The 16142-nt window shown below is 48.1% G+C and overlaps 1 protein-coding gene across 6 annotated transcripts in view; it reads left to right on the forward strand.

The window, feature by feature from the left end:
• SON (SON DNA and RNA binding protein) overlaps window positions 1–16142 on the forward strand; it is a 614305-nt gene that overhangs the window by 146481 nt on the left and 451682 nt on the right. The gene's annotated exons all lie outside the window — the stretch shown is intronic.

A 16142-nucleotide genomic window follows, 5' to 3' on the forward strand; every position in this document is an offset into this window, starting at 1 on the left:
TGGGGGATGCAGCACAAGTCCATTTCACTATACCGTGCAAATTCTATGACAGTGCTCACTACAGCCAGCTCCATGCACAGTGTGCTCTCATCCATGTCTAAGGCGATGCTGGGGACACCACACTAGAAGGTCCAGGGGAACCATCAATCACTCCAGTCACTTCACTCAAACGTTCCACCATCTCTCCACAGAGTTCCAAATCTCTTTGTGTTTTTGTCCATCCTTACTCGCCGCAGCTTACATTCCTATGAAATCATTCAGCTCCAACAACCACTTGCTCCGCAGCGTGGGCTGCAGCTATCCAATGTATTGCTATGCGTCTCTGGGCCCCAGCAATGCGAATCAATATTTTCTCCCTGCTTTGGTGAGTGGCAAAAGTCCAGGCTGGCAATGGCGGACTGTTTCCTGTTACCCCATAAAGTGCGCGCAACACCCTAACCCAGTATTCATTCAGCTGCACAACTCCATGTCATGTGTAGAAAACCTACCGGGGATATTGCTCATCCAGGACATGCGGCAGGGCGACCAGGAAAAATCCTGTCCAACCACTGCGGCGTGAAATATGACCAGTGTAAATAATAAAACTGATTGAGCTTGAAGCTCTCGTTACTTGCAGTTTCCTTTACCTGGACGCGGGCCCGCTTCCATTCGGCGTCTGTGAGATGGTCCCCCATATACGCCAAACAGATAGCTCGGACATGTCCCACTTTTATCCTTCTGTCAGCCTTCAGCGCATAGTTTGGAGAGGAGTCCCCTGCTTGTGCCGGATGATCTCAATGTACATTATTCCTCTGGCTTCTCCGGAAAGGTCGACCAGATCTGCTACCCTGTCCGAAGGGGGCTTACCAAACTGAGGGAACTGGCCTGGAACCACACTAAACAGCGTGGCAGCATCTGTCAAAATAATGAAGGTGCTGTTCCAATACAGATCGCCTGCTGTCCAGCAGCTGCCCTTCAGCCACTCGTCCTATCCATCAAGGACTGCACCTGCTGGAAGGGTTTCAACCACCACAGAGAGAGCAATTACGCAAAGGGGAGGTGCGTTAAAACCTTCCGAACCGCCTGTGTGGGGGCAGTCGGCCTGCACACCAGTGCAACTCATCAGTAACTTGGGGAGGGTATAGTCATCCTCCAAGCCAGCAGGTGCTTTTCTCAGTTGGGGCCTTCGGCGCACAACAGAGTAGCATACTGCAGCAGTCCAACAAGATGATAGAGATGCATACCCTGGAGATCCAGCCCGCACTTGTCGGGTTCCAGTTTTAAGATATCTTGTCTTACCAAAAGGCTGAGTTCCATAAGCATAGCCCTCGGTAAATCACAGAAAGAATTCTGTATCATATACAGACTGCGGGTTGAAGCAAAATCTTACTCAGGGCTACCCTACCCATCGCCGACACGAGATGTATGTTAGCTTGTCTCTGTACATCAGCCCATTTTTCGATCACTTTTTTCACATTTAGGTCATATAGGAGTTCCTCCGCGTAGACAATTTGCGTGCCCAAGTACCGGGACTTCACTAGGTCCCAGGGCAGTCCAACCTCTGGGAGTTTCATCCTCAGGCGCCCCACCAGACTCGTTAACGGGTTTAATACTGTAAGACAACCAGCATCTGCAATGCAGTAGGTCTTGCATTTACGTGAGTTTGAGCTATTGGCATTGTAAATGACACTTCCTTTTATATTTTGTTTTTTAAAACCGAAATAAAAGGCATTGTCATTTACAATGGCAATAGCACAAAACACGTAAATGCGAGACCTATTGTATTCCAAATGCTTGAAGGCATTGCTGAGTTGCCCCCTTCTGTCTCCCATGGCCCCTGAAGAGCTCCCAGTTTCCTACAAGTTAAATAAACAAGCTGGTGGTCACAACTGCGCACAAGAAACCCTCTTGCCCTCCTGCAGTAAGAAAAATTCATTAAAAAAAATAGTGCTTACAGACTAAAGAAGACATACAGTATAATAACCGAAGTAAAAGGGTCAGTCGTGATGGGGTTACAAATGTAGACAAGGCAGTACTAAGGAGGGACTAACAACTTATAACGAATCAGAAGCCATAATTTACGATGGACAATGACACAAGCCGATGACAAATATGGGCGGAGAGTGGACGGGGCTTAAAGAACTTAATCCAATACAGGATGGCTCGCAGCGCATACGCTGCCTAGGCTCGACCTAAAAAGGACACTGCGCATCCCTATCTAGTGCCTCTCTCCACAGAAAAGATCTCAGGCACTACACCACCCATCTGCACCCACACAGTAGGCTCAGCATATAGGAGATGAACCCAGGACAACAATTCCAGGTCTACTCCAGACGCCGCAGGACCTTCCATAAGTGCTAATATGAAATTCGGGATCCCCTCTGTAGCTACTTTTATGACCAGGGAAAAGAGGGGACTACACTTATAAGCAAATATATCAAGATTCCCCCATGGTCTAATCTTAATTTCTCATGTGGCACAGCTCACAATAACAGAACAGTTAGCCTTCAAATTAGTGCAGGGACAACAATATCTTTTCTTTCGTTACATATTTTTTATTTTTTTTTTCCATTCATTTATCAAAATTATTTAAAATGTTTTTTTCTTTTTTGGATCTTTTCTTAGGTGTATACATCAATTCATCAACATAGGTGATAATCCAATCAATTTAAAAATACAATGATATATGACATAATTTTTGCAATCTTTCAAAGTGTACCATATGTTTTACAAAGTAAGTAAAGAAACAACTAATACCCTGTCTATCACACACTGACTCACATACACGCCACTCGTTCATACATATCTACAAACTTACAAACTACAAAACAATTTCTAAGGTTGAGGTAACACAGAATGTAGTTGTGTTATTTCCACGCCAGGTCTACGCGCGTTTCGGTGGGTTCATACCACCTTCCTCAGGACCAGCTCAGAAATGGTTTTATTCTCCCCTCATCTTGTGTGTGCAGGGTACCTGAAATTACAAACACATTGTGATGTACCTGGAACTAAAACTAAAGTGAAGGACTTATGACTTAATCCAAACTATTTCGTTTATGGAATCATTTAGACATTAATTCAGAGACATCTGATTGCACTAGGAAGAAGGTAGCACCAAACAATTTGATGACCCAATTTATTCTGAGATTCGAAGCTCAAGTTTAAATTAGGAGACATGAACACACTGTTGCTCTGTTTTGGGTTAATTTAATCAAAGGCCTTCCCTTCTTCGGCGCCACCGACCCGGTGCACCGATGTCTCTTAGTAATGTCGATCTAACTTAGAAGGGAAACTAGTTCCATTCTTAGTTCCAGTTGGATATCCCACAGTTAAATAACCGTAAATGTACTAATATGAAATTTGGGACCCCCTCTGTAGCTACTTTTATGACCAGGGAAAAGAGGGGACTCCATGCTTGTATGACAGTAACTTATATACACAAAGGTGTATAATAGACCCTTGATATACACATATCTCCCATTCAGGTCTCGCTGAAACACCCCTAAAGAGAAAAGAAAAACACCATTTGTAAAAGAACAGATAACGATCGGTGTTTATTTGGTCTAAGGTGAGATTATAAATTAAAATATAAGGAACATTAATCACCCTTGAACTTGAAACAGTGTACTATAAATAATGCTATACACACCTGCTTAGATGTACCCTTAGAGAGTCAACCCTTAGCTTATTGCCATAAAAACTTTAAAACAGAGCAACAGTGTGTTCATGTCTCCTAATTTAAACTTGAGCTTCGAATCTCAGAATAAATTGGGTCATCGAATTGTTTGGTGCTACCTTCTTCCTAGTGCAATCAGATGTCTCTGAATTAATGTCTAAATGATTCCATAAACGAAATAGTTTGGATTAAGTCATAAGTCCTTCACTTTAGTTTTAGTTCCAGGTACATCACAATGTGTTTGTAATTTCAGGTACCCTGCACACACAAGATGAGGGGAGAATAAAACCATTTCTGAGCTGGTCCTGAGGAAGGTGGTATGAACCCACCGAAACGCGCGTAGACCTGGCGTGGAAATAACACAACTACATTCTGTGTTACCTCAACCTTAGAAATTGTTTTGTAGTTTGTAAGTTTGTAGATATGTATGAACGAGTGGCGTGTATGTGAGTCAGTGTGTGATAGACAGGGTATTAGTTGTTTCTTTACTTACTTTGTAAAACATATGGTACACTTTGAAAGATTGCAAAAATTATGTCATGTATCATTGTATTTTTAAATTGATTGGATTATCACCTATGTTGATGAATTGATGTATACACCTAAGAAAAGATCCAAAAAAGAAAAAAACATTTTAAATAATTTTGATAAATGAATGGAAAAAAAAGAAATAAAAAATATCTAACGAAAGAAAAGATATTGTTGTCCCTGTACTAATTTGAAGGCTTGCTAATTTGCACCGTTGAACATAAGCGCTCCTGAGGCTAGGAGCTAGGCACTTCACTCTGTTTTACTCATTTCTTTTATGAAATACTATCGCGTTTTTAATCTTTAACTGTGTCAGACACGTAATTTACCTGTGTAATTGTGCTTCGCGTTCACGCTGTTTGTCACAGCAGGGCGCTTCCTCCCTCTCCACTTCACAAACCGGGGGCCGATTTAAGGGTCTTCTCGGCAGAACAACTGTCTTGCAAAGGGCGACGACTTTGGCCGCCATTTGCAATTGGAAAAACGCGGTCAGCGCTCTAGCGGTCGGGCGAATCACAGCCCGGGCGCTACTTATGAAGCCTGACTTCCGTCCGCGCAGCGGGCGCGCCGATGGCGCGCCGGAGGCGCGCCAGAGGCAAGTCCGTCTGGGCTTGTCCGGGCCAGACCGGGCCTAGGGCCAGCCACTATGCCCGTGATTCCCCATGGACCTAGAAGGTATTCTAAGGAGGAGCTTCTGCCATTTCGACTCATGGCCCATCTTGGATGCCCGCACTGGGTGGGTTCTAGCCCTCCCTTCTGTCGATGCCCTGCCTGTCCGGCCCCTTATAATGGGGAGTCGGTCGATAAGAAGGCGGGCAGAACGTTGCAGATGGCTCTCCTGAACTGTAGATCGCTTCCGAAGCATGCGGTCGAGATTCACCTGCTGTTAGAAGACAGCAAGCTCGACCTGCTCTTCTTGACGGAGACATGGCTATCCCCTCACTCAGACTTTGATATTGTTTCGGCGCTCCCCAGTGGCTTTAATATCCAATGTGTGAACCGTGACAAAGGTATGGGGGGGGGACTTGCCATAATCCATCGGGAGGCCCTGACCTGCAGACTGCAAGAGGGCGGAATTTTGGATGCAGAAAGCGCTTGTTTTAACATTCAGCTTACACCCACCCACTCCCTATCAGGTCTTCTCATCTATAGACCCCCGGGGAGCCTAAAACACTTTCCTGACTCCCTGCTGGAAATTTCTCTATCAGCTGCCTCTCAGGCCTCGAATTTTTTGATCCTGGGCGACTTGAATATACACTTCGACGACCCCAAGGACAACGCTGGGGCGGAACTGATTACTAACCTTAGATCCTTTGATCTTGAACTTACAAATAACGAAGCCACCCATAATAAAGGTCACTTGCTGGACCCGATCTTTTCCAACATCCCCCAGATTATAGCTAAACCCCCCTTGCCCCTACTATGGTCAGACCACTTCCTAGTGCCTTTCTCATGGGAATTTCATCAAGTGGGAATTAAAGCCCCCTGTCCCCGCACGCTTCAAAGGCCATGGCCAAGGTTGTCAGTAGACAATTGGTCAACTGTTCTTGAAAAATCTGTTCCCCCTACAGAAGTGGATACCCTACAGGCAGACATAAACTTTCGAGACTGGCTCTCTAATTCCCTGGATTCGGTTCTGCCGCCTAAGCCCTGTACAAAAAAGAGCAATACGTTTAAATCCCCCTGGTTCTCGCCTGAATTAAGAGAACTCAGGAAGGAGTGCAAAAGAGCTGAGCGCACTTGGCGCAAAGACTGGGCACCTATTCATAAAACTGCATATAAAGAAGCCCTTAAACTATACAAACTAGGACGACAAAAATCTAAAGCTGCTTTTTTTGAAGAAAAAATTCGTCTCTCTTCAAATTCCTCCAGAGAAACATTCAAAATTGTAAACATGCTTCTTAAAGTCCCAGCGCCCTCTCTGGTTCAGAATGACCCAGTACTGAGATGCAATCAGCTGGCAGAATTTTTCGACCTCAAAATCCGGAAAATTCTAGACAGCCTTCCTCAATCTTCCATCATTGAACCCGTCGAGATCCCAGCCTCTGACCCTACCTGTCCTCAACTGGAGGCTTTTAGTCCCATTTCTAATGAAGAGTTTTGTAATATCTTCTCCACTATTAAAAGCGGCTCTCCCTCAGACCCAGCTCCGATGCACATCTTAAAGCAGATTTTGAACATCATTGCCCCGGTAGCCACGGAATTACTCAATTCGTCGCTATCCTCAGGCATTGTGCCCCCGAGCTGGAAACAGGCTAGGGTCAAAACTCTCTTAAAGAAACCAGGACTGGATATCTCCGATCTGGCCAATTTTCGCCCGATCTCGCTTCTACCTGGTCTGAGCAAAGTGGCCGAAAAAGTGGTGAATAAGCAGATCTCCGAGTACCTAGAGGTTAACCATCTCCTCAGTGACTCTCATACTGGTTTTCGCCCTGGTCAGGGCACAGACACCGCCCTTCTGGCGGTGACTGAAGAGGTAAGATGCATCTTGGATGCAGGAGGATCAGTTGCTCTGATCCTCCTGGATCTGAGCGCTGCATTCGATACTGTGGATCATACTGTCCTGGCCCAACGACTGGCCCTGCTGGGCATTACAGGATCAGCCCTCAAATGGCTGCAGTCCTACCTGGAGGAGAGATCCTTTAGGGTTTGGGAGAATGGGTCCATGTCAGAGCCCTTCTCTCTTCAGTGTGGGGTGCCGCAGGGTTCCTCCCTCAGCCCCACACTGTTTAATGTCTACATGGCCCCGTTGGAGAAGGTGATAGCACCATTTGGGGTTAAAGCTATAAGTTACGCCGACGACACGCAGCTTGTCGTCTCGCTGTCACAACATGAGGGCAGCTCGGTTGATCTCCCAGACTGTCTTACAGCTATCTCCTCCTGGATGTCCAGTTCAAAACTTAAATTAAATGGATCGAAGACGGAGATCATGCTCCTAGGCAATCAATTTACCTCTCTGCCCCCTGAGATGTGGCCTGCTTGTATGGGAGATCTTCCACTCCCTAAGCAGCAAATAAAAAGCCTAGGGATTTGGTTCGAACCCCAACTTACATTTAAGACCCATGCGCAGAAAGTGGTTGGAGGCTGCTTCGGCCTGCTTCGGGCAGCCCGGAAGGTACTTCCTCTCCTTCCCTTTCAATCTAGAAAGCTGTTAATCCAGGGTTTGATTTTGTCCAAACTGGATTACGGTAACTCCCTTTTCCTCGCAGCCCCCCTTGCTACAATCAAGACTCTTCAGCGAGCTCAGAACGCCGCAGCTAGGCTGCTGATGGGGGCGCCGAGAAGGGCCTCAGCCAAACCATTGCTGAAAGCCCTGCATTGGCTCCCCATCCAAGAGCGGGTCTCTTTCAAATCCCTCTGTATTGCACACAAGACCTTGCAAGGCAAAGGCCCTCCAGCCCTGAGAGGATTGATCCGACCTTATAAGTCGTCCAGGGCCCTCCGCTCGGATGGAGAAAATCTTGCCATTGTTCCACGAGTGAGGAAAGCGAGAACAGGAGGCCGACGGTTCTCTCTGAATGTGTCAAACAAATGGAATGCCCTCCCTAGAGAACTCCGAATGGAACTGGATCATCTGAAATTCAGAAGAGCACTCAAAACCTTTTTGTTCCCTACCACCTTCTAATTTTGCTTTCGCTTGAGTTCACCTGGTTCAGATTAGGATTAGCGCTGGGACGCTCTAGGGCAGCCATGCGCTCTACAAGTCTAAATCAAATCAAATCAAATCAAATCAATCAAATCAAGGCTAACTGTTCTGTTTTTGTGAGCTGTGCCACATGAGAAATTAGGATTAGACCATGGGGGAATCTTGATATATTTCCTTCCATAAGTGCTACCAACTTTGTTGCATGCCTTGTCAAAATCTAGCGCGACCAACACCACCTCCAGGGATGTTCCCCGCCTCAAGTGCATCACGTGCAACAGATTCATTTGGGTGCCCCTCCCTGGCATAAACCCACCACGAGGTACGACACCGTAGCCTCGTGGCCAATACTTTGGAGAGGACCTTGACATTCACATTGAACATGGATAGCTGTCTATAAGAACTCAAAGTCTTTGTCAGTCTTGGGGAGCATCACTTTAAGCGCCTTGTGCATAGACACGGGTAGCATGCCCTGGTGTTTAGTCTCTAGGAGCATCTCCCGGAGTTTGGGAACCAGTAGAGTGGAGTAGGTTTGGTGGAATGCCACCGGCAAACCATCGGGATCCGGTCATTTACCGTGGGCCATGTCGTGTATCGCCATGCTGAGTACCTCAGCTTGAAGCTCACCCTCCAGTCTTTCTTTCTGCTAGTCAGTGAGTCGAGGCAGCTCCACCCTGTCCAGGAAGACACCCACTGGCCTGTGCGTGTCACGTGTGCTGGAGTAGCATACACTCCTGCTGGATCGTCATTCAGGAGAATATTGATGCCCAACTGGCTGGCCACGGACGTGCTGTCCGTCCAGGACCAGGATAAAATGAGCAAGAGGGGGTCGCTCTCGCTTAAGAAGCCACACTAACAAGCGCCCGGATTTGTCCCTCCTCCCAAATGTAACTGTTGGCCGTATTCCTGCCTGGTAAAACAGTCCAGTCTGTCCCAAATGTCAGCTACTGTGCACAGTCTCCATCCGCGCTGAATCTAGCTCTTCCAGCCGACCCAGTCATTTCTGCTGGTCGGTAAGCGATCACTCCGCTTGCATTAGGTCCCTTTCCAAGCATCGCAGAGTGCCACACACTCAGGAAAGGCTTTCCCTCCTCCCCACTACTTTCAAGACACCCAGTTCTGTGGCCCTCTGCAAGGTATAATGCCACTTGTCCTCAAAATATCCCTGAAGCACCAGCTGGATCTCCTCCCTTTAGATCTGATCTCTCAGTGCCTCAGGGCGTAGTCGCCGTACTGGGATCCTGGGGTGCCACTGCCCCGCCTCATGCTCTCAGAACACTAGTGAATGATCTGACCGGAATCGCACCGAGTAGTGGACTCCCAGCACATTAGCCACGCAGTCACTCAACACCAGAAATCTATCCAAGCGCCTATATACACCATTGGCAGGGGGTAAAACAGGAGAACTCCACCACACCTGGGTGGAGTTCCTGACATGTCCCTACAGGATAACCGGTCCATCAACTCCCTGAGTACTGCCCACATATGGAGTTTTGTCTCGTAACGGCAGGTTGTCTATCCAGACGCCCATCGAGCATGCAGTTAAAATCTCCTGTTAAAATGATTGGCATCCCCACATACAGAATCGGCTCTTTTTCTGGAGTGCTAATGAATTCAACATCCACGATCGGGGCATATATGTTCATAAAACATACTTCTATGCCATCCAACTCCCCATGGACCAAAACATACCTGCCCTCAATATCCGCCAGAGACCCAAGGGGGTGGTAGGAGACCTGAGGGGCCATCCAAATCAAACCCCCGGCATTACTTGAGAACGTTGTTCTCTCCACTTTTTCAATAATGTTTGCATCTCCCTATCCATCAAGTGTGTTTCCTTAAGCATTGCTATGTGTATCCCCGACTGTCTTCAAAAGGTATTCGCCTGTAAACGTTTAATAAAAGTGTTCAGGCCCGAACATTCCAGGTGATCACACAGACTTATCCTGCCTTGGCAGTTTGCTTCCTGCCGCTTGACCATGAGTCCCCGTCAGACTACCGCTATCCCCAGCACAGGGCGCCACAGATGCCCCAACTCACTCGCATTTCCCAGAGTCCACTCCTGCATAGCAACCCGCTGCAAAATCAAAACATTAACAGCCTCCCTCCCCGCCTAACCCCAGGTAAACGCAAATAAACGCTAACCATGCCTCCTACCCATGCCAAACCCACCAACAACCCACTATCTCAAGTGTGTGCTACAACACGATGGGAAGTAATGAAGCCCCTTAACTAAAGACATAAACTCTGTCATGGGTGCCGGTCGCGCCTAAGGCCAGTCCCACAGAACGAACATGGGCATACTCTGATCCCAAACAAGGGCCCTACTACACTTCCTTAAACACACCTTTTGAGACTAATGCACTCAGGCCAAACCAGGAATCCACACTCCCCACAAAGTTCCACTGTGGCCCAAACAGTGTGCCACAGTGCTGTCTGCCGTGCAGTCCAATGACTCATGAACAGCGCATCGGGGAGGGGTGGGGGAGCAAATCCAGTAGGGCAAAGCGCCAAGCATTGGCCCTCCAGTCGACCCCCACAGTTGTCTGTATGTCCTAAAGACTCAGTGGGTTACTCCAGGCATCAATCGCAGAGTCACCACTCAGGCTATGGGGCTACCGACCAGAAAGTTCAGGTGTTTCCTCAAACATGTTTCAACCACTGTCCACTGACTGTAGCTGATGCAACCGCTTCAACTAGTGCTCTATCCTCCTCTGTCTCCCGCTGCCGCTGTTAAACATCAGCGTGCCGTCCTAACTCTACCGCATGGGCATCCGAACGAGCGTCTCTCAGCGTGCTTCACTCCAGGCACCCCACCATGACCAGACCCAGTCAACCCACCAGAAGTTGCACCAGGGACCAGGATCTGCCATTTCCCCTAACGTCCAGCCAATCCCATGACGTCTCTGGCCTTGCAAATTGAGTCCATCCCTCATTGATTACTTTTAATTTGGCAGGGAACAACATCATGCATTTTAGCCCCATAGCTCTAAATGTTTCTTTTACACCCCCAGATGTTTTCCGCATTTGTACATGTTTTGTATGATTTGGGAAAATTCTAATGGTGTGATTCTCAAAGAAGGCATCTCCCAGACGGTGAACAGACTGCAGCACAACATTCACAAAGACCTGTGAAAAGTCTGCATCCGTGAGCCTCTGCTGTAGCCATTGTTAGAGGAAAAGTTCTGGGGTCGCTCCCTCCATGCCCTTGGAGAAACCCACTCATTAGGCAGGGGGCCGAGATAAAGGGTGGTCCCAAAACTTCAAATTACACCAAATTTGGCAGAATGCTAGCTCTTGCTCCAGAAAGAGACCTTTATGTAATTTGGTGTAAATCCGTTCAGTAGTTGTGAAGGTATTAAAGAAAACAGATGTTCGAGGCATGTGAGCTGTAGATCACAAGCTTTGCATAGCCTGCCATCTAGTGTTGGGTCTGGATGTTTGCACTTTGTTTTCTTCGAAGAAGTCTTTTTCAGTCACAAGGTAGGTGACTCCTCCTTTCAGTGATAGTGCGCATGGGCATCAACTCCATTGTTAGATTGTTTTTTTCCGCCTTCGGGTTCGGATGTGAATTACAGCGCTCTGGTTTGATAGTTTTGCAGCTTGAATCTTTCTGGATTCATAATGCTGTGCATTATTCCGCTGTCTAGTGGTTGGGTCCGGAATCGTAGTCTTTTCTTTCTTTTTTTTTTTTTTGTCCAGGTGGGCATCGACGTCCCACCTTCTGGTGTACTTCCTGTGACGTCAGCACGCTTCTTGCTGAAGCTCCCACCTTTGGGCACCATCTTCAGATTCTTTTTTCCGCCGTTGGGTCTGGATCGTCACCGAGAGGTTCCAGAGTTTGTGGAGAAAAGAAGAACGAAAAAGCTGAAATCTACCGAAAAAGTTTGGAGAATACATCTAGGAACAAGACCGCTGGGATTACGAAGGAGGAGGAGAACTTCGAATACTTCGACATCCAACGGAGAATGCGCACACAGGGGGCCGCCTGAGCGCAGGAATGGACACAACCCTGTTCAAATTCTGCCGCAACTGCCACCACATGTACGCACAGAAGGACCAGCACCTGGTTTGCAACCTCTGCCTGCCGGTCGACCACGAAAGCAAGGATTGCAACGCCTTCTCAGTCTTCACGCCGAAGACTCTCAGGATTAGAGAGAGGCAGAGGATAGCCAACCACAGCATGCAAGGAAAAGGCCAACCTCCGTCGCTTCGGGACTTGGGCTTCTCCAGTGACGAACATCGCCAAGGAACCAGATGACTTCATGGTCGTAGAGACCAATAAGAAAACTACAAAAGAGGTAGGAGAGACATCGACCCCTAAAGCCCCGACAGACTCTCGAAAGCCTGAATCACTCTCAAAAAACAGAGTAAGTCCACGAAAGGAGCACTGGCGCCGAACATTTCGTCGGCCGCAGCTGCATCCATGTACTAACAGCCCAGCGGATCCTTTGAAAAGGATTCCCAGGTGGCGAAAACACACAAAAAGCCTAGGTCTAAGCACGCCCCCGAAAAGGAGCACTCGACGCCGAAAAATAAGGACCTGAAGGCGTAGAAACGATCGTCCGAAACACTTGACGCTGAACAGGCTGCCAAGATGGAAAGGAAAAGGGGCTCGAATCCGAAATGGATAACATCCTGCAAAGGAAAAGAGAATTCGACGAGCGGATGAAGAGGTTCACCATCCCGTCGAAGCCGGCGAAGACGAGGAGGAGTTTGACGCCGAAAGGTAGCAGAGAACTCCAGAGCCCCAGTAACACCAAGAGGATGAGGGCCTATACTATTTCGAGGAAGGCAAAGAAGACCAGCTCACGAGTTTGGACTCTGCATCCTTGGTGGCGCAGGACCTGGATTGGCAGGACCTCGACGCCGAAATCCCGGAAGAGGCCGTGGAGATGTACCCTTCGAGGCCTTCGCCGCCAGATGACATTGGGATCTACAACATGGTCATCAGGAACGCAGCAACAGCTTATGGAGTGAAACTGGAGGAAGAAAAACCAAAAGCCTGCTTCCTCCTAGAGACCCTGCTCCCCACTCAAACCAGGAGTCAATTCTTCCCCATGCTACCAAGCATCCTGGACCAGGGGAGAGAGGCATTTAAAGAACCAGCAAGCTGCAGGTCTGTCACACCCAGGACAGAGAAAAAATACAAACGCTCCTCTAAGGATCCTCCCTACATCCAGGGATCCGTCACAGCTGACTCCATTGTTGCAGCAACAGCCAGAAAAAGGGCCAATGTTCCCACAAACTCAGGCCCACCACTGGAAGGAAAATAGAGAGGAATGCAGCAGTACACTGGCGCATTGCCAACTCTAATGCCCTATTTAACAGGCATACGTACCAGCATTGGGACGAGGTCGGACAACTGCTCAAATACCTCCCTGAGCAATACCAACAGAGGGCAATCCACATGGTGGAGGAAGGCAAGAATATAGCCAACTCATGCCTAAAATCAACCCTGGATGCGGCTGACACGTCCAGCAGGCTCATGATGATCGGGGTCACCGAGAAGGAAGGTATGCCTGGCTGAGAATATCAGGCTTCAAGCCGGAGGTACGGAATAACATCCTGAACACCCCCTTCAATGGTGAAACCCTGTTCGGAGCACCAGTGAATGAGAAACTCACCCAACTCAAAAAGGAAAATGAAACTGCAAAGTCCATGGGGGCCTTGCAATTCAGAGGAATGAGGAGAGGCACACCGACGCCAAACGGAAGAGGGGGAAACCAGCCGGGAACGTCACATCAGACATCCCAGCAGGGCTACCAGGGTGACAACCAAGCACTGCAGGGCCAGTAAAAACAAACCTGGCTATACCAGCCTTGTGGGCAGTCCTTTAGCGGGAGGACGAATGGACGAGGGCAAACAAGAAGGGGGGCCAGCGACCCACTTCAAAGTGACTCCGCACCACCAACAGTGCCCACCCACACAAGACCTCTAGGGGAGGGGCAAAACAAAGTCAGCAAAAAAGGGTCACACGGACAAAAGATTAACGAACATGTAACACCAGTAGGAGGCAGACTAAAACACTTCTTCCAGGAATGGAAGAAAATAACAGACCGATGGATACTGAACATCATACAGTTTGGATAATGCATAGAACTGGAAAAGAAACCACCAAACAGGAAAACGAAAAGAAAAACGCACTCCGCAAAGGAACTAGCGCTACCCACAGAGGAAGCTCAAGAACTCCTCCACAAAGAAGCCATAGAAACAGTACCATTCAAAGAAAGAAACAAGGGAGTGTACTCTAACTACTTCTTTGTACCAAAGGTGGACGAAACACTAAGACCCATCCTGGACCTACGGTTCCTAAACCAACACATAAGAACTCAAAAATTTAAGATGACATCTCTTCAAGAAGTCGTTCCTCAGATAAGGGATGGATACTTTGTCCACCACCTACCTACACATTCCCATGAACAGACAGCACAAACATCTACTGAGATTTGCCATCAACAAAGCACACTACCAGTTCACCGCCCTGGCCTTTGGACTAAAATCCGCACCATGGGTCTTCACCAAGTGCCTCGCTGCAGCGCACCTGAGGAGTGAAGGGATCCATGTATACCCCTACCTCGACGACTGGCTCATAAAAGCAAGTTCCTACAAACAATGCAAAGAACATGCACAACGGGTCACAAGAATGGTAACGGAACTGGGGTTCTCAATACACTGGGGGAAATCCTCAATGGAACCAGAGCAAGTGAAGATCTTCCTAGGCGCACAGATAAACACCATACAGAGCAAAGTGTTCCCCAGCGACAAGAGAACACTTGCCCTGCTGAAGGAGACACGTCAGTACCAGAAGGGGCGAGCCCTGACAGCGAGGACAGCGAGCAAGATCATGGGGATGATGGTGTCCTGCATACACCTAGTCCCCAATATACGTCTACACATGGGACCATTCCAGGTATGGCTGCAACAAGAATGGTCATAAGCTACAGGGAGTTGGGAAGATCTAGTGGTTGTAACGCACGCAGTGCAGGAGGAGATAGCACGGTGGAACAAGGAGAACATAACCGAGGGGAAGCCTTTGACACCACGAAACCCAACAGTGACCATCACCACAGATGCATCCCAGAAGGGATGGGGAGCACACATGAACCAACTCAAGGTGTGGAGCCTGTGGACTTCAACAGATGCGATCAGGCACATCAACTACCTGGAACTAAAGACCGTGTTACTCGCCCTAAAACCCTTCCAGAAACAACTGTATGGGCAAAGAGTGTTGATACAGACCGACAACACCACAACAATGTTCTACATCAACAAACCGGGAGGAACACAATCAGTCGCACTATCCAACCTAGCGCAAGACGTATGGCGATGGGCCATCCCACTCAAAATAGACCTCCTAGCTTTACACCTACCAGGGAAGGACAACGTGGAGGCAGACTGGCTCAGCAGACAGACACAAGAAACACAAAGGCTATTCAAAACGTGGGGGAGTCCGACAATAGACCTATTTGCAAACACCAGAATGCAAAATGCCGATACTGCGCATCCAGGCAACCAGGGGAACAATCGCAAGGGAATTCCCTATGGATAAGCTAGTCAAACATTTGCCTACGCTTTTTCCCCCGATACCGCTGAAGCACAGGGTACTCAGCAGCAGAACCAGCAACATGACGCTGATTCTGGTGGCACCAAAGTGAGCCAGGCGGTCCTGGTTCTCACAAATAGTGGATATGGCACAGGGACCGCCTCACAAATTAGGGAAAAGAAAGGACTTACTCTCCATGCAAAACGGAGAGGTACTCCAGCCAGAGAGCCTCTGCCTAGCGACATGGCTCCTGAAGACATAGAGTTTGCACATCTGAAACTGCGGGTGCTACGAGAGGCAAGAAGGCCTACCACACGGACCTGCTATGTTGCAAAATGGAAAAGATTCACACAATGGTGTATCAAGGAGAAACTGCACAAGGAGATGACCAGGGAATCAACAGTGCTAAAATATTTAACGCACCTACTCAAATCAAACCTAAGTTCCACCTCGCTGAGGGTACACCTAGCAGTGATAGTAGCCTACACAGGAGATGAGACCGGAAAGAGCTTCTTTACATCACAAGTATTAAAAAGATTCCTGGAAGGGGCTAAAAAAATAGCACCACCAAAAAGAATGCCACCGCCGGCATGGAACCTTAATTTAGTCCTAACGGAGCTTATGAAGGCACCTTTTGAACCCATTCCTAAGGCATCACTACAAATGCTCACAATGAAGACAGCCTTTCTAGCGGCAATCACCTCGCTAGGCAGGGTAAGGTAACTGCAAGCGCTAACACTGCAAGAACCCTACATTCAAATACACAATGA

This window comes from Lissotriton vulgaris, chromosome 8, assembly GCF_964263255.1.
Source record: "Lissotriton vulgaris chromosome 8, aLisVul1.2, whole genome shotgun sequence".
NCBI classification, from domain to species: domain Eukaryota; kingdom Metazoa; phylum Chordata; class Amphibia; order Caudata; family Salamandridae; genus Lissotriton; species Lissotriton vulgaris.